Consider the following 23,323-nt stretch of genomic DNA (forward strand, 5'->3'; position numbering starts at 1 on the left):
ATCTGTGCATTGGGTGTGTCTGAGTGTGGACAACACGTCTTCCCAGCAGGGGTCAGTGTTGGGTTGATGTAGTGGTGGACGCATTGCTCCCAGGCTGCCTGACCTCCAAGCCCAGCAGAGCAGAGCAGAGCTTTGACACCTGGAAGAGTGGAGAATGTTTTGAGGATTCTGTCCTTGCTGGGCTGTTTCTTTATAAAGACGCATGGCGTCAGCCTTCCCTTTGCCTTTATGGAGATTTGCTTGGTCTCCACATGCTATCACATGAATTTATTCTTCCTCTTGCTCCAAAAAAAAAAAAAGTTTACTATTTCCCTTTCTGAATCTTTCCCCAGAAGATGCTTTTTTTCTCTTTTTTTTCGCTGGTAGATGCCCAGGACTAGAATTGCTGGGGCACAGGAACACTCTATGTTTAGTCTTGTGAGAAACCTCCACACTGCCTTCCAGAGTAGGGGCGGCCTGAGTGCTGTCCCTGGGCTCCTTTTGCTCAAGTCTAGCATTCTACCACTTTGAGCCACAGCACCACTTCCAGCTTTTTCTGTGATTAATTAGAGATGAGTCTCACAGACTTTCTTTCCTGGGCTGGCTTTGAACTATGATCCTTAGATCTCAGTCTCCTGAGTAGCTAGGATTAAAGGCATGAGCTACTGGCACGTGCTTCAGACTTTTTTTTTGTCTTACAGAATTTCAATGTTTCTACCCTAGAAAATATGTTAATAGTCACCAAGTATCAAAGAAATAGAACATTCTAGCTGCCTTAAAGTTTTATAATTATGTAGGAAAGTTCTTTCACAGGTAGTGGCAGGTACTAAAAGTGTACCATACAAATACATGGAGGGTGCTTAGCACAGCATGTCAACAAAGCAAACCCTCAAAATGTCAGCTACTATTAGTTGCCATTTAATTGTGATTAAGACCAGCAAAGAAACCACCCAACAAAAACCCTCAAAGAAACAACCACCCCATTAATAAGTGGGCTAAAGAATTAAAAAGAGACTTCTCTGGAGAGGAAATGAGAATGGCCAATAGACACATGAGGAAATGTTCAACATTACTGGCCGTAAAAGAAATGCAAATCAAAACCACATTGAGATTCCACCTCACCCTAGTTAGAATGGCTATAATCAAGAAAACAAATAATGGTAGATGCTGGTGGGGATGTGGCCAAAATGGAACACTACTACACTACACTGTTGGTGGGAATGCAAACTGGTTCAACCACTCTGGAAGGCAGTATAGAGGTTCCTCAAAAGACTAAACATAGAGTTTTCCTGTGCCCCAGCAATTCCACTCCTGGGGATCTACCCAAATGATCACAAACAAGGCCACACTAAAGCTACCAGCACAACTGTGTTCATTGCAGCATTATTCACCATAGTTAAGATTTGGAATCAACCCAGATGCCCCTCAGTGGATGAATGGATCAAGAAAATATGGTATATCTATCTATGTATCTCTATCTCTTTCTATATATAGAGAGATATATATATTTCTGCTTCCATCAGAAAGAATGGCACCGCCCCATTCATAAGGAAATGGAAAGACTTGGAAAAACTCATATTAAGTGATGTAAGCCATACCCAAAGAAACAAAATCTCCATGGTTTCTTTAATTTGTAATGATTAGTGTATGTCTAGGATAGTTCTAGCAGAGGGTCACAATAGCTCTATAGCCGTGTAATGACCATATCAAATGAAGCTAATTGAAATGAACTCCAAGATATGGAAACAAGAGGTCTTTTTTAGTTGTTCACCTTGTCGTCAATGTACTGTACCAAGTTCTTTCCTTTTATTTAATTTTTGTTTTTCCTTTTGGTTTATCCCTGGCAGTCACTGTTTTTTTATTCTGGTGCCCTTTGTCTTGTATACAGGTTTATCTGATTTGGGGAAGGGAAGGGGAATCACAAAATGGTGAAAAAGGGACAAAGGTGAACCAATGCAACAGCGATACTCATAAGACACTATGTGGGAAATGAACTTTATGACTTGGGAGGAGGAGAGTCGGGAGAGAGAGGGGGAGAAAATGAGGGAGGGGCAATACTGTTTGACAAGAAATGTACTCGTGACCTTACTTATGTAACTGTAACCCCTCTGTGATCACCTTTACAACAAAATAAAATTAAAGTTGAAGAAAGAACAGCAAAGAAACATGCCAAAAAATCAACTAGAGACACTTGGGTTTGTATTGGGAAAGTGCATATCAGTAGCCACGATCTGTGGACCTGTGTGGTGCTGTTTCTAGCCCTTTGCTGTGTAACCCACACTGACTGGCCCCTGTGTTGCTTAGCACGAGCCAATCCCCAGTCCAGGCAGTGCTGCCCAGAGGCTCAAGGCCTGGGCTGACAGTGGCACCCTCCCTCTCCACCCCTGCCCTGGGCCTCCCACTGCAGGCTGCAGAGCCTTCCTGGCTGATCCCCCCCTTCACCTCCCCTGCATACTACACTGCTCCTCACACTCCGCAGACCCCCAGATCCCAGCTTGCACCATAGCTGGTGGGCAGCATTGGCTGACTCCAGTCACGGGAGCATGCGGGCCCGGCCTCTCTGAGGTGCTATCTGCATGCCATTGCTATAGAAATATGCAGCAGAAGGAATCATGGCACCCAGAGATGAAATCTGACAAATGAGAGCTTGAGCTCTCAGGAAAGGTTATTTGGGGATTAGTCCTCCAAATGTCCTCCGCCACGGTAGAAATGGATCCACAGCTGGGAAGACGCTGCAGCTGTGGCTGCCAGATGAGCACCGGGATGCTGGACCTCCAACAATCATTTCAACTGCTACTCAAAGGAGCACTGCAACCAGCTTTCGAATAAATAATACAAAAGTCAGTGTAATTCAGAAGTACTTCACCTTAAGTATTTCCAGTCAGTGCATTTGTTTCTGTTTTCACCTAATATCCTTTCCCCAATGCAAGCTGTTCTCAGAGACAACAAATGCAATAACTTCAGTTATATAACACAAAGCTATGACAAGGTGAGAAAGTGTAAGTGACTGATATTTCATCTACAGGGCGAATATGGACAGACAAGTATCTCACTGGGCATTTCATAAAAAAAATCATGGAAACCAGAATCCACAAAATAAGTTATCTCCAAAGAAGTCTTGATATCATATGATTGTGCCAATTAACCCAAGAGTGGAATTGGATTACAAAACTAACCATTCCACTATCTGCACTCAATTAGAAAATAATGATCTAGATAATGGGCTGAAACAAATTCCAGCCTTCAGTTAATTTTCTACCAGGCAGGAGAGCACTTCTCAGGGAGTCACAGCCCAATCTTTTTCACCATGCAAGGCCTTCTCCTTCCCTCCCATCAATTATTCAGGCCTATTTCAGGAACTGACACAATGAACACAGTCAAGGTACAGAGGTTTTGGAGGACACGAAACTATCCAGAGACACACTAGGAGTGATTTAGTCTACACTAGAAAGCTTCCAGTGCAAGCCTCTGTGAGAAGTGCTGTAATGCAGTGTCTTCTTCCAATTAGAGTCTTGGCAGGAGCCTCGCCCGTTGGTGGCTTCCAGAGGGACTGCTTTGGAAGAACTTGGAAGTCACCCATCCAGAAAACCAGAGAGACTGAAATATAGCAGCTGTCGCAGAGTGGGTGCTTCACCCCACACTCTCACTTAGTCCATCAAGTGTGCAATCTCACACGAGGTTGAGAAGCAGCTCTGACCCCCAGCCCTTGGAGCTGCTGGGCGTGAACGCCTCGTGAAGCCGTCCTGTCTTTGGTGATCTGCTTGTAGCAGCCATACGAAGACAGAAGGGTGAGAACAGAGCCCGGATGTTCCGGGGTGGCCGTGGTTCCCCCATGCCCGCCCCCCGGCACTCTGGCCACTCTCCCTGCACTTGGAGATGGGGTTTGTGGTGTGCAGCCACAGGAACAACAGCATGGGGTCAGGTTCTCCCTCCCCACAGCCCTGACTGGCTGGGGTAAAGGAACAGTGCAGCACCCATGGGGTGGGCGTGGGGTTCTCAGAGGACAGGGCTGCCAGTCAGTCTGGACCTGGGCACAGACATCCTCATGGTGGTACCTGCCTGGATCCTGGGTGGAGCATCAAGGGTGGAAGAGAGCGGACTATATCCCTCCCCAGCAGATGGGCACTCCAGCCCAACCTCCAGCACCAGACCTCTAGACCAGCCTTCAGACTACAGAAATTACATGGGATCTGCACCATCCCGCCTCACACCTGAGACCCAGAGTTTCCTGCTGGCTTCCCTGGTGCTGAGGTGCCTGGACTCAGATCAAGCCCTGCTCCTTCCGTGGTTCTGCAGCCTTCAGGGTGGTTTGCATAGAAGTTCCTGACCTCCAGATCATGTGAGACAACTCCATCCATCCATCCATCCATCTATCCATCCATCCATCCATCCATCCATTTATCCATCTATCCATCCATCCATCCATCTTTCTGTCCATCCATCCATCCATACATACATCTACCAATCCATCTATTTATCTATCCACCCATCCATCTATCTAGCCATCCATCCATCTATCCATCCATTCATCCATCCATCTATCCATCCATCTACCTATCCATCTATCCATCTACCTATATATCCATCCATCCATCCATCTAACTATCCATCCATCTAACTATCCATCTATCTATCCATCCATCCATATAACTATATATCCATCCATCTAACTATCCATCCATCCATCTATCCATCCATCATCTATCTTTCCATTTATCATCTATTCTATTATCTATCTTCTATCAATGATCTATCTTCTATCAGTATGTTATCTATCATCTATCTATATCTTCTGTTATCTATCATCTATCAATCATCTGTCTTCTACCTATTATTTTCTATTATCTGCCTATCAAGGGCCTCATCTTTTTCCAGTCTTGGGCTTGAACTCAGGACCTGGGCACTGTCCCTGAGCTTCTTTTTACTCAAGGCTAGACTAGAGTTCTACCATTTGAGCTACATCTCCACTTCCAACTGTTTTTTGTTTTTGTTTTTGGTAATTTTTCAGAGATAAGAGTCTCATAGACTTTCCTGCCCCAGCTAGCTTTGATCCTTTATCTCAGCCTCCTGAAAACTTGGATTATAGGCGTAAGCCACTGGCATCGGGCCTAGGTCTTCATCTTAAATTTAAGAAACTAGATGTGATACACAATCACTTTTGCCAAAAAAAAAACAAACCCTGTTTTTCTCAGGGTGGAGCCAGTAGACAATAGCTTTCACACTCACAGCTCAGGGTCTGAGCTCAGCTCACACGCACAGCTTGGGGGCTGAGCTCAAACTCACAACTCGGGGTCTGAGCTCATCTCACACGCACAGCTCGGGGCTGAGCTCAGCTCACACTCACATCTCAGGGGTTGGAGCTCAGCTCACACTCACATCTCAGGGGTTGGAGCTCAGCTCACACTCACATCTCAGGGGTTGGAGCTCAGCTCACACTCATAGCTCAGGGTCTGAGCTCAGCTCACACTCACAGCTCGGGGGTCTGAGCTCAGCTCACACTCACAGCTCGGGGGTCTGAGCTCAGCTCACACACATCTCAGGGGTTGGAGCTCAGCTCACACTCACAGCTCCGGGTTGGAGCTCAGCTCACACTCACAGCTCCGGGTTGGAGCTCAGCTCACACTCACAGCACAGGGTCGGAGCTCAGCTCTGCAGCCCCTGGTCCCAGGAGAAATGCTCTTGTCAGGGGTTGATGGAAGCATTTTACCCATTCTCTCTGTGGTTTTATTTGTATTGTTCTCAGTTTCAATGTCCAAGTGGTCAATAAGCCCATTCATCTCAAGGTGAACTATGCAGTGTTCTCTGATTTTCCAGAAAGTCTCGTTTTTCTTCCCTTGGTTTACTGCCAGTTTTCTCCTTTCTCCACATCTCAGCTGTCCCTCAACTATAATTTCCAGTTCCTTCTCAGGAGTTGGTATCAAGTTGCACTTTTGCCTAAAAAAAGAGAAAAACTGCACTTGCCTATTCTGGCACAGAGTAATTTTTACTCTGCACAATTTAAAAGACAGCGTTTAAATAGGGATACAGGTGGACCCATTGCAACAATGAGACGTACAAGTCATTATGTCGAAAAGGAACTTTACAACTTTGGTGGGGGGGAGGAGGGCTGGGTGGGGGGGCAGGAGAAGGATGGGAAGGGATGGGAAGGGGAAACAAAGGAGGAGGCTACAATGCTTGATAAGAGATGTACTCATTATCTTGCGTGCATGTAACCCCTCTGTACAGTATTTTCACAACAAAAAAGAATTTAGAGACAGATACCGGGCTACTTTTTCTGTGCTGACTGATGAAGTCAACTAAAAGGACCAGGTCAACTGATTGCCAAGCTAGCTAGGAGGTTGGCAGGCAGGGCAGCCCAACCATGCGCTGCAGGAGGAATTCTGCCAGGAAGGAATTAACAAGTGATGATGTCAGTTCTTATATTTACTCTTATTTTATAGAGAAAATGTATGATTTATCTTACCAAATCTAGCATGCCAGCATCCTTATTTAGTATACTTATTATATTTTTCATTCAGTTATATAGTTACAGATTAAAAATACTCTTATGGGGCTGGGAAGGTGGCTCAGTGGTAGAGCGCTTGCCTTGCATGCATGAGGCCCTGGGTTCGATTCCTCAGCACCACATAAGCAAAAAGAAAAAAGCCAGAAGTGGCGCTGTGGCTCAAGTGGTAGAGCGCTAGCCTTGAGCTGAAGAGCTGAGGGACAGCGCCCAGGCCCAGAGTTCAGGCCCCACAACCAGACCCCCCCCAAAAACAAATAAATAAAATAAAAATACTCTTATGCCACGAAACAGCATACACCCAAAAATCATAAGAAAATGAGAAGCTTTGCTTGGAGCAGACAGTGAATGCTGTCCTTCAGAGCTGAGGGAGACAGGACAAGAAAGGGTTAGGTCAGAAACTCCTTCCCCTCCCCTCCTTTCCCCTCCCCTTCCCTCCCTTTCTCTTCCCTTCCCCTCCTTTCCCTTCCCTCCTCTCCTTTCCCTTCTCTCCCCTTCCCTCCCCTCCCCTTCCCTCCCTTTTCCTTCCCTTCCCTTCCCTTCCCCTCCCGTGCCCTCCTCCTCCCTCCCCTTCCTTCCCTCCCCTCCCCTTCCACTCCTTTTCTTTCCCTTCCCTCCCCTTTCCTTCTTTTTCTCCCCTAACCTCCTTTTCCTTCCCCTTCCCTTCTTTTCCCTTCCCTTCCTTTCCCTTCCCTTCCCTTTCCCTTCCCTGCCCTCCTTCCTTTCCCTTCCCTTTCCATCCCCTCCCTTCCCCTCCCTCCCCTTCCCACCACTTCCCTCCCCTTCCCTTCCTTTTCCTTCTCTTCCCTTCCCCTGCCCCCCTCCTCCCCTCCCCTTTCCCTTCACTGTCCTCATCCTCCCCTCCCCTGCCCTCCTTATAGAATTGGTTGGCTGGCATCAAAGGCTCCTCCACAGGGAACTTTTTGCAGATTTTCAGGCAGGAGTGGTGGAGACAAAGGAGCTCTTCCTTCCTGAAGCCAGTGCTGGAGAAAGGCCTTCCCCCAGTACTTTTTGTAGAACCTGAGCTTGTGTCTCCTCCCAAAGCACAAGTGCGTGCATAGGGGTCCCCAGCTTCTAATAACAAGAAGGCAGTGCGAACACTGGGAACCTTCCCGGTCCTTGTAGACCCGATTCCTCTCATCTTCTTAGACAGGAAGTTCGCTTTGAGATGGCCAGAGCACTCTGAGAGCTTTCAGCTACCCAATTATCAGCAATTAACGGAGTCAATGTGTTTAAGATTTAAATCCTGTTTTTTTTTTCCTGCATGCCAATCATTTGTTCTTTTTCTCTTAGTTGCTGCTATTTTCAATCAAGTACTTCACATAAGTTAGAGTCTTGTTCCACTGATGACTTGTCTTCTAAGGATTAATGAGCCTGTCGGAAATCCACTTGGAATGCGGTGGCATCATTCCGTGAGGAATGTCCAAGGGATTATTTCTTTCCCGTTGCTGTATTTCTGGAATACCTCAAGACAAATCTGTCTTTTGCCTTGGTTGTAAAAGTCATCTTAAGGGCAGACCACGAACAAGTTGGATGGGTTGTCGGCTCAAACATGGACGTGAATGAGCATGCTGCAAGGATTCGTAAGTTAGGTGCCACCTTTCCTTTGGAGGACGCTCCCTGGCAAACCTGGCTCTAGGGCGCATTCACACCCAGTGTCTGCAGGGTACAGGCATGGGGGGGGACCCCGGAACCTCGGCGGCACTGGAGGGAGGTTGGGACTCTCACAAGTGAATCCCAAGGGGGCCTCTCCCTCGGTTCAATTCCCTTTGTTTAAGGCCTAGACAAGTTTTGGGGAGAATAATTTTAACACCAGGAAATCCTTTGTCTCGGAAGCTGTTTGCCCACAGAAGTAAAGGTTCATACAGCAAATGTCCAAAGTTAAAAAAATGTAATAGAGCTCTCTTTCGCTGCTCTTTTCTAGCTCTCTCTGCTCTCTCTCTGCTCTCTCTCTCTGCTGTCTCTCTGCTCTCTCTGCGCTCTCTCTGCACTCTTTCTAGCTCTTTCTCAGCTCTTTCCTTTTCTTCTCTTTCCTAGCTCTCTCTCTTTCCCAGCTCTCCTAGCTCTCTTTCCCAGGCCTTTCCCTACCGCGTGGAGGACCAAGATGGCCTGGTGCCAGCCTGAATGATGAATAAACCTACCCCTTACCTGAAAAAAAAAATGTAATAGAAATACCATGAATGCGGCTACATTTTATAGTATTGATATTGTGTATTATACCACCCAGGATACTAAAAGCATTCCCCTAAGCCACAGCCTGCTTAAAAACATTGTTTCCATCTATCATTACCTGTAATATTTTTATAACTATGGCATCCATTGCATTTTTCTTTCTAGTAAAATTCTTTTTAAAAAAATCTAATGTAGATTTCTCCAGGGGGGAATCAGTCTTACAATGAATACAATTTTCATTTGCTTTGAATTGTGTTTTACAGTTTATGTTACATCAAATCATATACTGATCATTCCACTTAAAGGAAATCTTAATAATTACACTTTAAAAAGCAGAAAAAAACAAGTAACATGCTTACTGCAAAATCACCTCTGAACAACATAATAAGTTCATTTTTTTAAATAAATTCAGAACTTTACAAAGGCAGCAGCCTCAAACTCCAAGAGCTTTTGTTCAGATGCTTGCCTGTCAATTAAATGCTCCCTTTCTGAACATGTTGCTTTTTCTCATTTCAAGAAGCTGACATTTCTCTGAGGAAGATGACACCATTCTTTGTACCTCTCTCCCTCAACTTCCCAGGTGGCTCGTTACTAGTTTTGAAACACGAATAAAGGATCTTTTGATGGACCAAGTTTATACCTACTTCAATTCTTATAAACCAGCCAATTTCTAAAAAAACACAAACATTCTTCCAATTCTTAAAACATTTAATCTTATTAAATACATTTTTAAAACTTTTATCACATCTTTGCTACTATAGAATGAAAACTTCTTGGAAATGTGGGAAGAAAAGTATGACTAAACATGAGGTGGACAGCACAAAACTCACTACTGAATTGGTTGCTAACACCACCTTGATGCACCAACGCAGAGATCTGTTTCCAAAGCTGCGGAGTGGCCGGCACTCATCCATTCTGGCTTTTGTGGGTTTGCTTAGAATTTAACCTTTGATTTCTTCCTCTTGTTAAATCATTTTCAATTTCCTTTGCATGGATGTACAGAAAGCAGATGAGCCCTCTCCTGCTGAGCACCAGACAGAAGGACCCGGCCTTCCTCCAGTCACATGGGGAATGGGCATATTTGCATACACTCCTGGCATAGGCCTCTCCCCCACCCAGTCCAATGGAACTCCTCTTACACTTCCTGTGGAGTCAAAGTGCTTCACACAGAGCCCGACAGGGAGAGCAGATTGCTGGGCCTTCTAACCCTAGCTCTCTCTAGACCAACTTCCCCCTCCCCCGCCCATGCCCCGGGGCTCTCTCCCACTTTTCAGGCTTTACCTGGTGCCAGGTAGGCACCAGAAAAATGTTCAAGTACTTTTAATGAGACGCGAACTCATGGAAACCTGGCATTTTTCAAATCCATTTTTATCAACAAACACAGCAAAACCTGCTAAGTAAATAAATCCTTGAGTACTCACTGCTATTTATTTGTTGCCTTGGAATTCTTGCAGGTTGATGGTGAACAATGCAAAGACTTCCTAATTAGTCCCCAGCATTTGATTCCTTTTAGCTGCAGTGCGTGGAAGGAATCGGGGAGAGGCTAGCAAACGTGAGCTCTGAAGCCACGTGAAGTGAAGGCGGCCTGGGCGGGTGTGGTCAGGGTACATCTGTCTCCAGCCCCTGGGATTTGCCGGTGTTCCACGACTGTGCATGCAGGGTGGGGACAAGCACACTGGGACCTGAGGACCGAGTGGGCAAGTGGCCGTGTGCCTAGAGCAGCCAGTGACTCACTTCTATGGGCCCAGAGAGCACAAACGGAAGAAAACAAGTCCCTTCCACCTCCATCTCACCATTAAAAAGAAAAACAATGAAAGATAGCCGGAACTGTGCAACGGTAAAGGATACAACACAAATGCCTGAGGATTTCTGTGAACAAGAGGACTCTCGATGTTTTTCACAAGGTCAGGGGACAGCTGGATTGTTCTGGAAGCTGGTTTCTCCCTGAGAGGTCCGGCTCAGAAGAGATTCCCTCACTCACAGATGCACAGCCGCCAGTCCCAGCTGATGCCATTCCTTCCTCCAAGAGCCAGTCCTAGGGGCTGTGGCTGGCCAGGCGCTGCCCGGAGCCACGGCAGGGACCGACAACGTATTCTCGTGTCCTCAGTCCCTATGTCTCCAGGAACCCATGTCTGAGATTCAGTGCCCTCCTCACATGCATCAGAAAACTGTAGAACCCTCTGGAAAAATAAGGAATTGCAACCAAATCAGGAGCTACAGAATGTGAGAGCTGTGATTCCCACACCGAATCTTTTGGACTCCTTGTACTTGGAAACTGGGACTTGTGAGTCCAGCACCTTACTCATGGGGAACTGAGTCTTGTGAGTCCAGCACCTTACTCATGGGGAACTGAAACTTGTCAGCATAGCACCTTACTGATGGGGAACTGAGGCTTGTGAGTATAGCACCTTACTCATGGGGAAAAACAAGTGGGTCCCAATGTCTGTACCACTGAGCTAAAATGTAGTTACCCCATGCAGGGAATAGTAAAGTTATGCTAAAGGAAAGGCACAAACACAACTTCAAGTTAGCTTCAAGTAATTCCTAGGAAAAACGAGTTTACAAACATCACACACTGTGTCTAATGTCTTTCCCGTGGGAACACTTACACAAGTTAATCATGGTAGATGGTAAATAATAGAAACCGTCCTTTAGAAATAGTCCCTCCATCCGCACCCTGCTCTGGGGTCATGGCGCTGAGCCGCCCTGGCCTGTCCACCCTCAGCCTGGGGCCTTGATGGGCTCACTGTTCTCTACTCTTCCTGTGGCCTGTGGGAGGAACTCAGGACCTGGCGTGTCAGGAGGAGCCAGTGTGGAGCTGGACCTGTGAACGCACCAGAGTGGACTGTCAACCCAAACTGTGCCGGCACCATGGAGGAACGGTGCATTACGGGGCACAGCAGCTGGCGCTGGCTGGTTCTGTGGTTATGGTGATACTGGAGCAAGGCCTGGCTGCCTGACCACAAGAACTTCTCTTTCTGCATTCAAATGACCAAGTGATGGTTGTGAGCGAGTATTACATCAGGTGTTGTGCACGCATCTCTTCCCATCTCAAGTGAGAGGATATTGAAATGCAATGCAAATCATGAATAAAGGCTAAAATGAATAAATGCCCCCATGTGGCTCAGGATCCCAGTGAGTGGGTATAAGAGCTAGAATCTCAAATGAAGCCTCAGAGTATGTTTCCTGTCATTGAAACGGGGCCAGCAACCCGCCCAGCTGTCACACAGGTCAGCCCATGCAGGCCAACACCGGCCCACAGCAACCCACACGGGTCCTATGTCGACCCACGCAGGCCCTGTGCACACGCGGCGCTACTTCAGGGAGCGCAGGGCTGGACAGGATAGACATTGCTTCTGCCTCCCAGAATAAAATCTCAAGTGTCTGCAAGAGGCTCAGAAGCAAATGTTCATCATTTCAAAAAAAAGCAAACCTGTGGCTGTCAAGTTACATCTTCCGTTCAGCTCACATGGAATGCAGCAGCCACACTGGAGTTTTCACACAACCAGCACTGACTCCCACAGAGCTAACATTGGGCCATAAACTCAGCCATGGATACGATGTTTACTCTGGGCAGGACCAGGTGACACATATGCCGGAAGGTCTGTGTGGGACAACCAAGAGATCCTGCACCCAATAACCAATGCGTGCATGCACCAGTGAGTACACCAACAGGGGCACAATAACCAGTGTGTGCAGACATGAACAAGGAGCATGAGCACCAGAGAGGCTGGGAGAGCAGGAGATGAGGAAGGCAGAGCTCCAAAGACTCGCACCCAGAGTTTTTCTTGCAGGGATTTAGTATTTGTGTACACTGTAGTTTTATGTCCGTGTCCCCAGCTTGCACTATGTGGAGGAGGACCAGGCTCTTGTGCAGTGTTTGAGGCCTCTAAAAGCCTTCAGAGCGTTCAACCATTTCGCCTGTTTGTCTCTCTTGCTGTCAGGGATAGAGGAGCCGTTCTGAAGTAAACCACATACCCTTCCTACAGTGCAAAAAGAAAAGTTTCAACTGAGTCACAGAGTGACAGCTAGTGCCACCTAACGGAAGACACATGCAAGGCAGGGGTTTGGAGCCTGGGCTGGTGGGGTCTGTGTGCCAGCCACCGGTGACTGTGCTGTGAGGGTCCTGTCAGCAGTGTGGTTAGGAACCTCTCACACCACGGCACGTGTGACTGTGACCACTTTCAACGTGCTATTTCCATACAGCAATGGCAATACGTAGCAATCTATGACTTCAGCTCTGCTTTTCCTATTGCATTGCAAAATCCTATTAAAAATAGAAGATCATTTTGATTTGCTATAAAAGAAAAACTAAATATTTGGTAGTGCCTTTGTAATCATTTTTACTCATGCATTAACTAGTTCATGAGTTGCCATTTTCTACTTGAAAACATATGGAAAACACGGGACTAAAACCAGCAGTGGTGGTATGGTTGCAGACATGTTGTGAGTGTTGAAGTTAGACCAGCAGGTGCTGTGGGAAGATTTCACTTACTAATGTGGAAAGATTTCACTTACTAGATGCTCTCTGCAGAGGGGGTGCGGCCAGTGGCTGCTGGAGGTGGGGGAGTGGGGGTGGGGGGGAAGGAAGATGGGGGGAATGCAGAATGACCCAGGGGTCTGCTCTACTTCCTGTGGCCCTCAGCCTCCTGGGTGTGTGTCAGTCCTTCTTTCTCCAGTTCTATAATCCGTCCTTAAGACGACTGAGTGCAGTGTTCCTCTGTTCCTGGGGCTGTGGGCAGTGGTGGTCTTTAGTAGGCAACATTAGATTAATGTAACCTAATCTATTTTATTATATATAATACGAAACTTGAGACAAACTAATATAATTACATTTTGTAGATTTTGTATAACATACATAATGTGATCGCCAAAATATGGAGAAAGGTGACCCCTGAACTCTGACTGAGAAATAAATCTGGTTTATTTTGTTGTCGTAGTTTGTATTTATGAGACAAGGTCTTGCTATGTAGTCCAAGTGGTCCTCAAATTATCTCTGCTTCTATCTCTGTCTGTCTGTCTCTCTCTCTCTCTCAGACACACACACACACACACACACACACACAGACTCTCACGGTCTCACGGTCTCACAGTGTCATCGTACAATGCCAGCCCTAGATAAGAACACAGGACTCTACCTGAAAAGTAAACAAAAAAGAGCGCTGTTAATACATACAATAATATGGCAATACATGTACTATTAAATGCCACATTAAGCAAAAGTAGAACACAACCACAAAGTGAAAAGAGAACTCTACTTGGTATAAATTAAAAACTTAGTTGCCTGAAAATGTAGTTTCCATACATATACATTTCTAAGCTTGACAGTAATCGTGCATGGAGTAGAAGGAGAGAATTTGAGGAAGTATTAACCTCAAGCAAGTGAAACAAGCACACACTCAGTGGCCACCAAGAAGGTCTCAGACATTAGAAGTAAATAGTAACAAAATTAAAAATCAACATAGAGACATCTGGAAACTTAAAATGAATAATAATATGATTTAGTGGTTAGAGAAGATGCATAATAAAACACATATCACAATGATGTCTGATAACTATAAAATGAAACAAAAAAGGAAGTTCACAGCTTGGTGATGTACCATTTGTGTAATTCTAACACAAAAGACAGTATTGCTACTGTGCATATAAAATATACAAGTCCTGATGCTCAGAGAAGGCGAAAGAATGAAGTTCAAGTAAAACATATGACTTCTCTTCTACAAAAAGATATGAAGCAAAAGATGTGCTAACGTCTCCTGAATCTGATTGTTGGAAGATGCACTAGTTTTAATCATTTCTAAATATGTGTAACATAGTGTGCACAGTTGTGCCCTTTTTTGGTAAACTGCAGGTGACAGGTGCACAATGATGTGTCCTGTCTGGTGAAGATGTAACTGGCTCGTCCCCCCTGAGAAGAGCTGGGTTATTCATCCGTCCTTTGATCTAGACTTAGCAACTTCCTTTGTAAAAAAGGAGAGACATTCTCACCATTTCAGTTCTCCATTTCCTTCCTAAGTCCTGTCTGTCCCTCTGGCTTTGTGTCATCAAGAATGAAGCCTAGCCGGGCACCGGTGGCTCATGCCTGTCGTCCCAGCTACTCAGGAGGCTGAGATCTGAGGATCTCAGTTCAAAGCCAGTCTGGACAGGAAAGTCCATGAGACACTTATCTCCAGTTAACCAACAGGAAACCGGAAGTGGCGCTGTGGCTCAAGTGGTAGAATGCCAGTCTTGAGCTGAAGAGCTGAGGGACAGCACCCGGGCCCAGAGTTCAAGCCCCAAGACCAACAACGACAACACAAAAGAAGCCCAGATCTTACTGTCAAGATCCCGGAGCTCCAGGTGCACTCACAGCTGGTTGTCCGGGCATGTGGAGGTGGTGAGCTAGGCCAGATGGCTCCCCAGGCACGCGGCTGGGAAAGACCAGAGCTGTGCTCTCCTCTCTGGAGAGAAGAGGAAACGCTGCTGTAGCAACTCTACAAAGGAGATGAGCCAAGGGTGAGGAGGGTTGCCATCACAGAGAGGAGGAAGGGTCCCAGGCAGCACTTTCCGGGTTTCCTGTCCTGGAGCACTTCATCTATCTTCTCCATGGTGACGTATGAGTCGCCATGAAAGCCAGGTTTCCAGGGGGCAGGACGTGTACTTGGTGGGCTCTCTAACCTAAGGAGAAGTACAGGCCTGTTGTAGCAGGGGACGTTGTTCAGCGTTAACTGCCTCTCTCCGCATCTATACCTTGCCATTCTGGTTGAACACAAGAATGTATTGTTCGTTTCCTAGTTTAAAATTACTGAAAGGAAATAGGGATTTGCAGAGGTGACACTCAAAATACTAGTCCTGTGGTAGTTAAGCCTTATGTAAAATGGATACAAAAGGTATTCTCTTTCCATTCTCCAAGCTGACACCACTGAATACAGTTTTCTGGGAGCCTGGAGATGTCCAGTGTATGATCCCCCTTATCCCCCGCCCTTCCGCCCCGTGGCAGCATCCTGGCCTCTGTGGTCAGCACTGCCCTGACATCTGCTACCAAGAAACTGGACTTTAAATTGTTATCAAATTGTAGTTAATTTAAATTTGAGTAGGCACAGATGACTGGTGGGGACCACACTGGAAAGCGCAGAGCTGAGTTATAGAAATTATTCTACTACCCAGTGAGTGATCGCTGTCATAGAAGATGGCAGGCCGCATTCCTCCAGTAGCATCCTCCTCAGATGTGGGCCCAGGCTGACTCTCCTCTGACTTCTTCATGGAGTCGATCCTCAATGCATTCAAGGACGCTGGCCAGGAGCGGAGGAAGCCAGGTGGGAGGCAGTGTCCAGGACAGACAAACCTCTGTCCTCAGAGGACCAGGCTCCCAAGAAGCAGAGATCCTCAAACCCACTGGAAGGTGTGCAGACCCCTCCATCAGCCCCAGCTGGAACCTGAGCTGGGGGGCATACCACCCTGGCTGGGGCAGCTCAGGGCTCAAAAGGAAAGGCCTCTGTCTGTCCCTTACGCCACCCTTACCCACCCAAACCACCTTGACACTGAAAACTCAGAGCCCAGATTCTGGGTGCAGCCTCGCCCCAGTGTAAGCCCCCCAAGGGGAAAACGACCCTGGGGCCGTGAGAGCTCGCAGTGTGTAGGCATTGATGCTTGGGCGACTGATTTAACTGCTCCTTGGCTGCATTGCTCTTAAATGGTTCTCAGTCAGTGCAGAATTACCGCAGTGAATTAGCCCAATTCCACATTCCCAAGGGAGGTCAGTCCTGGTGGTCTGGGGTGAATTTTCTCAAGTGTTAGCTTCCTGAGGTTTTGTTTAATGTTTCTTTTCACTCCCAGGAGTGTGTGTGTGTATTTGAGTGTATATATGTGTGTGTGTGTGTGTGGATACGTATCTGGCTGTGGTGGCGGCACACACCACTAACTCTAGCACTTGGGAAGCTGACATAGGAGGATGTGAGTTCAGTGTTGGCCTGTGTGACATGGAGACAGACATCCTGCCTCAGCACCTAGACCAGCACCACGACAAGAGCAATTTTTGTTTCTGTCGATTGAGTTACAATCAGGCTCATTTGATGCTTGTTAATCAGCCAGGGGTGGTCACGGAGTAGAACCTCCCAAGTATCTTCCAGGTGAGGCTACGAAGGGGGTTGTGTGGGACAGTGGATGATGGGGTTGTGAGATGGTGGATGATGGAGTTGTGGGACAGTGGATGAAGGGGTTGTGTGTGATGGTGGATGAAGGGGTTTTGTGTAATGGTGGATGAAGGGGTTGCGTGATGGTGGATGAAGGGGTTGTGTGATGGTGGATGAAGGTGTTGTGTGATGGTGGATGAAGGGGTTGTGTGTGATGGCGGATGGAGGGGTTGTGTGATGGTGGATGAAGGGGTTGTGTGATGGATGAAGGGATTGTGTGTGATGGTGGATGGAGGGGTTGTGCGGGACAGTGGATGGAGGGGTTGTGAGATGGTGGATGAAGGAGTTGTGTGATGGATGAAGGGATTGTGTGTGATGGTGTATGGAGGGGTTGTGTGGGACAGTGGATGGAGGGGTTGTGTGATGGTGGATGAAGGTGTTGTGTGATGGTGGATGAAGTGGTTGTGTGATGGTGGATGGAGGGGTTATGTGTGACAGTGGATGGAGGGGTTGTGTGTGATGGTGGATGAAGGGGTTGTGAGATGGTGGGTGAAGGGGTTGTGTGATGGTGGATAAAGGGATTGTGTGTGATGGTGGATGGAGGGGTTGTGTGTGATGGTGGATGAAGGTGTTGTGTGATGGTGGATGAAGGTGTTGTGTGATGGTGGATGAAGGGGTTGTGTGTGATGGTGGATGATGGGGTTGTGTGATGGCGGATGGAGGGGTTGTGTGTGACAGTGGATGAAGGGTTTGTGAGATGGTAGATGAAGGTGTTGTGTGATGGTGGATGAAGGGGTTGTGTGTGATAGTGGATGATGGGGTTGTGTGACGGTGGAAGGAGGGGTTGTGTGTGACAGTGGATGGAGGGGTTGTGTGTGATAGTGGATGAAGGGGTTGTGTGTGACAGTGGATGGATGGAGGGGTTGTGCGGGACAGTGGATGGAGGGGTTGTGTGTGACAGTGGATGGAGGGGTTGTGTGTGACAGTGGATGGAGGGGTTGTGTGGGACAGTGGATGGAGGGGTTGTGTGGGGCAGTGGATGGAGGGGTTGTGTGTGACAGTGGATGGAGGGGTTGTGTGTGACAGTGGATGGAGGGGTTGTGTGTGACAGTGGATGGAGGGGTTGTGTGTGACAGTGGATGGAGGGGTTGTGTGTGACAGTGGATGGAGGGGTTGTGTGTGACAGTGGATGGAGGGGTTGTGTGTGACAGTGGATGGAGGGGTTGTGTGTGACAGTGGATGGAGGGGTTGTGTGTGACAGTGGATGGAGGGGTTGTGTGTGACAGTGGATGGAGGGGTTGTGTGTGACAGTGGATGGAGGGGTTGTGCGGGACAGTGGATGGAGGGGTTGTGCGGGACAGTGGATGGAGGGGTTGTGTGTGACAGTGGATGGAGGGGTTGTGTGGGACAGTGGATGGAGGGGTTGTGTGGGGCAGTGGATGGAGGGGTTGTGTGTGACAGTGGATGGAGGGGTTGTGTGGGACAGTGGATGGAGGGGTTGTGTGGGACAGTGGATGGAGGGGTTGTGTGGGACAGTGGATGGAGGGGTTGTGTGTGATGGTGGATGGAGGGGTTGTGCAGGACAGTGGATGGAGGGGTTGTGTGTGACAGTGGATGGAGGGGTTGTGTGGGACGGCGGATGGAGGGGTTGTGTGATGGTGGATGGAGGGGTTGTGTGTGATGATGGATGGAGGGGTTATGTGATGGTGAATGGAGGGATTGTGTGTGATGGCGGATGGAGGGGTTGTGTGGGACAGTGGATGGAGGGGGCTGGCACCTGCCAGTTGTATGTGCTCTGTGGCTGGGATGTATAGGGCCTGGGAGGCTGCAGCATCTCCTCCACAGCTGGGGTTAGAAGCCTCCCTCCAGATGGCTGAGGGGAGGTGTTTTGGCTATTCTTTATTTTCTTATTTACCAAAGGACTCAGCAGAATCACCAAAAGCAAATCCTGGAATAGGAGCTATTAACTCTTAATGAGTCTAAGATGGCTTCCTGCCAGCCAGAGTCCTGCCTGGAGTCCCTCTGTGAACATTACCCTGAGGAGGGAAGGAAGAGGAGAGAGGGAAAAGGAAGGAGGGAGGAGGTGGAGGAGGGAGTATGAGGGGGGAGGAGGAGAAGTTCGGTAATCAATAATTGCAGAGGATCATAATTTTAGCATCCAAGCTGGGCACCGGTGGCTCACGCCTGTAATCCTAGCTCCTTGGTAGACTCCTTGCACTGCTTCAGACCATCAGTCTTCTCTCTGGCTCCATCACTGTCTGCACTAGGATGGAGGCTGTTTCCAGCTTTCAGAATATTTACCAGCCCTGACCCAGCAGGAGCTAGGACGAGGAGTAGGGGGGGGGAGAGGAAAGAGGAGGAGGGAAAGGAGGAGCAGGGGGAGGAGGAGGGAGAGGAGGAGATGAGGAGAGAAGGAAGGGAAGGAGGAAAGGGGGAGGTGGGGAGGAAGAGGAGGGAGTATGAGGGGGGAGGAGGAGAAGTTCGGTAATCAATAATTGCAGAGGATCATAATTTTAGCATCCAAGCTGGGCACTGGTGGCTCATGCCTGTAATCCTAGCTCCTCAGGAGGCTGAGATCTGAGGATCACGGTTCAAAGCCAGCCCGGGCAAGGAAAGTCTGTGAGACTCTTATCTCCAATAAACCAGTAGAAAACGGGAAGTGGTGCTGTGGCTCAAGCTGTAGAGTGCTCTCCTTGAGCTGAAGAGCACAGGGACAGCAGCCAGGCCCAGAGTTCAAGCCCCACGATCGACAAAAAAAAAACAAAAAAACATAATATTAGCATCCAAGAGGGTGAAGGTTGAAATTGTTTTTGGTTATGAGGGAAAAGGATGTGATAGTTCTTGCATACCAGAACCTTTGGATGAAGAGCGGAACTTATGCTATATCCAAGGACTTGTCCGGTTTTGTTAATACTCCTAGGCAGGCAGAGAGTGGTCCCTCCCTTCCCCCTCCCTGTGCTCCCCTCTCTCCCCTCCCTCTCCAGCATTCTGTGCATCTACTAAACTTGAATTTGTCCCACTCATCCTACCGTCTGGCACCCAAACCAAACAGCTGTTTTTTGACTTCTCAGCTCCGAAAGAGCTGTCTCACTCTACCATTTCTTAGTGGAAATTTCTTTTATATTTTAAGTATGTATATTGCAGATTGAGTTTGGAAGATTTATGGCAAGGAAAGTCCTGATGAGGAAAAGCTATGTAGAATAACCCAGCCCAGCACTGAAGATTTCTGCTTCCAAGTCTCCTCATCCATGCATAGCCCTTAGTCTCTGTGACAGTCCCTGGCTGGTACATGGGTCTCCTGCTTTCCCACTGCACTTACTTGTGCACGTTTCATGGGATTTCTTGCTACTGTGAATTATCCATGCTAGTCCACCTGACTGCATTTCATTTTACAAATGCTGTTGAATTTATGCCTCTCTCAAAGTCTCGCATCATGTCTCAGTTAAATCTGATGAGCCTACAAAAATAAAACAAGCAGAAGTGTGGCTCAAACATCCTGAGATGTTCTGTCTCAGTACAGAATATGCCAGAGAGAATTGTGTTTCTGAAGAATTTATGAAAGCGAACAGATTGAAGATCATAGCGAATAGAAGCTTGCCATGCAAGTAGTTTTAACCTATGATACTCTTTTTATTTTTGAAAATAAATATATATCACATATAATACCTTTGGACAACTTTATTATCATCATTCATCCTGTATGTTTTATAAGAACACAATCCCTTTAACTTCAGTTTTGGCAAAAAGTTACCCCTTACTGTAATAATGCCATTCCAGGAATTTTTGGGGAGAGAATAGTCTAAGTAATTTTTTCTTCTTTTTTTTGGGGGGGGGAGGCGGAGGAGGGCAGTTCTGGGGCTTTAACTAAAGGCCTGGGCACTGTCCCCAAGCTTTTTGCTCAAGACTGGCACTCTACCACTTGAGTCACAACTCCACTTGTGGATTTTTTTTTTTGTGTAGTCGTTGGAGGTGAGTGTTACAAACTTTCCCGCCCAGGCTGGGTTTGAACTGTGATCCTCAGATCTCAGCCTCTGGAATATCTAGGGTCACAGGTGTGAGCCAAGATAGTAATTGGTTGTTACTGAGCCTTGGTGGCTTGTTGCCTGCCATTGTCTTTGCTAATTAAATCCCCTGGATTCTTCTCAGCCTCACCTGAGATACTTCCTGGTCAATACCTTTTGTTCCTCTTGGAAAGCTGCCTGGGTTTTGTTTGCTTGTTTGGTAGCCGGCCTGGCCTCTGGGCTCCTAGAAGTTGGTCAGTGATTTCATCATCAGGTTTGCTCAGGTAAGGTGAAGCCAGGGGAGAGGGGACCTGAGCCAGCTGCCCGAGGCCTGTGTATCTGCCCTGGCCTTTGGCTGCTTCTTGCTACATTTTCCTCCCTGCTACCCACAGAAAAAGTGAAATGTGAGCTGTGGGAGGGGAGCACTCTGTTCACAGTCACCCCCGCCCTTCCCTTTCCCCTTTCCTAACCGCAGCCCTGCTCACCTTCTGACCCTGGCCTTTCACTGTCCGCTCCACGTGCTCCAGGGATGCTCTCTGTGGCTGTCTTCCACATTCCAGAACAACACAACTCCTCTTTCTTCACCCCAGTGTGTTTGGTAGATAAGATGGTTATCCAACTGCCTGTGAAGTTATTGCTGGCTTGTGGGCCTTTCAGTTGGGAAGGACAGAGTGCATGGCCTCCGATGGATGCAGAAGTAGCACTGGATGTGAGCCAGGGTTCATTCACAAGGAAACTGACTTGGAGCTCTCACCAACAATGTCACACACGGGGCTGGCTGGTGCACTCTGGGTACTGTGAAGCATTCTCCAAAAAGTTAAAGAACACTTAGAATAGGGAGAGAATTCATGGCAGGTGTTGATGTCAAGTTGGCCATTGTGTTCAAAGTAAGCCACGGAGTTAAGAGAATTTTTGAGAAAACTGTGGCAGGCTTCTGCGTCATCGTGAACAGAATCCTTTAAAATGCCAGCCAAAATCAGTCCTTTCAGTTGCTCTCTCTGGCATTTTGCTACAGTAACACAAGTATGATTATCACAGAAAATTGGTAGTGGAGTTGTGGACTTCTTGTAGTGACACCACCCACTCATCCATCCCTCTATCTGTCTGTCCAGCCATCAGTCCATCCATCTGTCCATCCATCCGTCTGTCAATCCATCATCCCATACATCCATTCATGAGATAAATTACATAGTCATATAATCAGTAAATGTATTGAGCATCTCCTATGTCTCATTACTATTCCAGGCATAATCTGCCCTTGCTTGTGTTGCTGAGTGTGACACCGGACACAGTGCCCTCCTGTGATGCTATCCCCGTGGCTGGGCACCGTTGCTCCACCAATGGTTCAGACAGAGTCTCATGACTTCTATGCCAGCCTGGCCTCGATGGGATCCCTACTCTCCATCTCCTAAGAAGCTAGGATTGCAGGCCTGAGCCTCCATGCTCAGCTAGGACAGCAGAACTCTCTTGGAGGCCAGTGGACTCCTGTCATCACCAGTGTCCATGCTCAAGCTTCAGAGGAGAAAGCCAGGGAATTCACGCTGAGCTGAGCTCTGTAAATGTCACCATGTTTCCATTCTAAATTCATTCTTTGTAAAATCTCATTCTGAGAAGCGGCTGAAGAAACTGATTCATGGGTTCAATGACTTGTGTATTTGTTCTTAGAAGCAATGAATAGTTTAATTCCTTTATTGCCACTTGAGTCAATTTAACACATATGGAAATGCGTTTAGTGTACAGGCACAATGGGAATGCGTTGTCAACACCGCTACCTCAGAGAGACACTCACTCTGCATCTTGGGGAAGACAACTAGATTTAAAATTCTCTTTATTTTGTTTGAAAAGATTGCTTCCATAATTTTTGTTTTTCCATTTCCCCAAGTCGTTGTGTTATAATCTCAACAATATCTTTCAGGGGCATCAAGGAAACAAAATGATTCAGGAAATTGGCTAAAAAATAGTTATTGGTAATAACATTTAGGCTTGTTTCACAAAAAAAAGACTTCACTATGCCTATTGGTAGTTTTCTTTTAGTTGATTTTTACAGAAGACAGTTTATTTTGATTTAAAAAATGCATCTGTAACTTTAAAATGTCAAATAAATAACTGGATGGTCAGCTCTGGGTCTTAGGAGGTGAAAAAAATATACAGTCAGAAGTGGCGCTGTAGCTAAAGTGGTAGAGTGCTCGCCTTGAGCTGAAGAGCTGAGGGACAGCACCCAGGCCTAGAGTTCAAGCCCCACGGCCGACCAAAAAAAAAATACAGTCATAAAAATTATTTGGGGGCTGGGAAGGTGGCTCAGTGGTAGAGCGCTTGCCTTGCATGCCTGAGGCCCTGGGTTCGATTCCTCAGCACCACATAAGCAAAAAGAAAAAAGCCGGAAGTGGAGCTGTGGCTCAAGTGGTAGAGCGTTAGCCTTGAGCTGAAGAGCTGAGGGACAGCACCCAGGCCCAGAGTTCAGGCCCCACGACCGGACCCCCCCCCAAAAAAAATTATTTGAAATGCCAGAGATTTACCAAGACTGCAGACTCAGCCCAGCAGGTGGGCTCTGCCCTCTG

Source organism: Dipodomys merriami, unplaced genomic scaffold (assembly GCF_024711535.1).
Source record: "Dipodomys merriami isolate MVZ:Mamm:240054 unplaced genomic scaffold, mDipMer1.0.p SCAF_261, whole genome shotgun sequence".
Classification (NCBI taxonomy): Eukaryota; Metazoa; Chordata; class Mammalia; order Rodentia; family Heteromyidae; genus Dipodomys; species Dipodomys merriami.